The sequence below is a fragment of the Otolemur garnettii genome, unplaced genomic scaffold (genome assembly GCF_000181295.1).
Source record: "Otolemur garnettii isolate 467f Iridium unplaced genomic scaffold, OtoGar3 scaffold00089, whole genome shotgun sequence".
Classification (NCBI taxonomy): Eukaryota; Metazoa; Chordata; class Mammalia; order Primates; family Galagidae; genus Otolemur; species Otolemur garnettii.
Window position 1 is genome coordinate 7,087,648 of NW_003852484.1, and position 2,271 is coordinate 7,089,918.

A 2,271-nucleotide genomic window follows, 5' to 3' on the forward strand; every position below is an offset into this window, starting at 1 on the left:
GCCCCCAGGGCATAGAACAAGCTCGCCCTCGGGGCATATGGCAAACTCGCCCCCAGGGCACAGAACAAGCTCGGACCGGGGCGCAGGGGAAACTCGCCCCCAGGGCACATGGCAAACTCGCCCTCGGGGCACATGGCAAACTCACCCCCCCAGGGCGCAGGGCAAACTTGCCCTTGGGGCATATGGCAAACTCGCCCCCGGGGCATAGAACAAGCTCGCCCTCAGGGCACAGGGCAAACCCGCCCCCAGGCACAGGGTAAACTCGCCCCCAGGGGGTAGGGCAAACTCGCCCCCAGGGCGCAGGCAAACTCGCCCGCAGGGCGTAGGGCATACTCGCCCCCAGGGCATAGAACAAGCTCGCCCCCAGGGCCCAGGGCAAACTCGCCCTCTTGGCATATGGCAAGCTCGCCCCTAGGGCATAGAACAAGCTCGCCCCCAGGGCGTAGGGCAAACATGCCCCCAGGGCATAGAACAAGCTCGCCCTCAGGGCATAGGGCAAGCTTGCCCTGAGGGCACAGGGCAAACACGCCCCACAGCACAGGGGAAACCCCAGTTCACAGCGTCTTCCACACGTCTCCTTTAGTGGTTTTCAACTACAGTGAATCATAACCAGGTGTAATAACCAGTTGAATTCAAGGCTGTCCCTGTGTTAGCACCAGTCTCATTCACCTTACTTGCATTTTGATATGTTTTATTGGGTAAAAGGCCCAGAGCAGGAATGAGATGTAGCAAGCTGGGAATTACTTCTGCCATACTCCTGAAGGAGCCACCCAAACCCTGGGGGGACTGGGTATTATGTGTATCTCTTCCTTGAAAAAACAGATCCCCTTGGGGACGCTTATTCTAGTCAATTTCCTTGGGAAACCTTATTCTAGCCTGTAAGACACATTACCCAAAGTACAAGTTCCACTGCTAATTGCCATCCGCTCCTCAGCTTGGCTCAGGACTAGCCCTTTCTCCAGCAGGTGGGGCTTCAATGGCAGAGGCCTCTCTGGAAATAACAGAGGTGGTGGTCAAAGATTCAGGGCTCCTGGCCCTTTCACACATTCCCAACTAGTTAATATGTCATTACCCCCAAATTCCAAACCCCCTCAGGAAAATAGTCTGTCAGAGAGAGAGAGAGAAATAGAGGGAGAGAACTTGTCCCATTAACCCTAGGCTAAATACGAAGACCGAAAGTCAGGTAGCAAACACACACAAATGCCACATGGTCTACTCAGTGGCTAGTGAAAATGCTACATGTCTGTGGATCAATGAAACTAGAAGACCTGCCTTAAAACTATCTAAAGTTTAAATTTTTAAGTCCTATGCTATTGTTCAAATTTCTCTTTATCCTTGTTCTTTTTAAAACTGTTGGGCTTGGTGCCCGTAGCTCAGTGAGTAGGGTGCCGGACACATACACTGGGGCTGGCAGGTTCAAACCTGGCTCAGGTCTGCTAAACAACAATGACAACTACAACAGAAAAATAGCTAGGGGCTGTGATGGGAGCTTGTAGTCCCAACTACTCGGGAGGCTGAGGCAAGAGAATCACTTAAGCCCAAGTGTTTGAGGTTGCTGTGAGCTATGATGCTACAGCACTCTACTGAGGGCTACATAGTGAGACTGTCTCAAAAACAAACAAACAAAAAAAATTTGGGCTTTAGGATGCTTTTTTAGAAAGCATCAAAATACACATATGTTAAGAGAAATTGAACTGTTGTGCACATTTGAAGCCATCTGAATAATTTGCATATTTGTCCTGAGCCCTTGTTTCTATGCCACAGAGTCTGACTTACCTCTCCCCTGCGTAACTGCTCTGCCTCAGTTTCCTCAAGTGGGAAGGAGGGATGATTAATATCGGGGTCAACTCAGTGCAGAACAGAACCTTTAGGCACAGAAGTTGACCCACTGAGGCAGAGGCCACCAGAACCACACAGATACCAAGGCAGCAGCCGTCCTGCGGAAGACATGGAATGATGTCCACCTGCAGTCAGGTCTGGAATTTAAGGAGCTTAAAGAGCTCAGCTCACATCTGGATTCTACTAGTAGTAACTAACGTTTACCAAACACTTACTAGTTGTCAGGCACACACCTGTTTCCTGCAGAAATTTAACTTGGTTTACTGGTCTGATATTAAGAATTGAAACCAAGAAACCTTTTTTTTTTATCTAAAAAAGATAAAAACCAGAGCAGTCTCATTCCTGTTAGGCAAAGACACAGATTCTACTCAGTTATACCCAGGCTTGATTTTTCCAGTGTGCCAAAAAATTGACAATTATCTCAAAGACAAC

At 49.2% G+C, this 2,271-nt stretch overlaps 1 pseudogene; it reads right to left on the minus strand.

Moving 5' to 3' along the window:
* The window catches only part of LOC100955571, a 28,797-nt pseudogene that overhangs the window by 5,385 nt on the left and 21,141 nt on the right, over positions 1-2,271 (minus strand).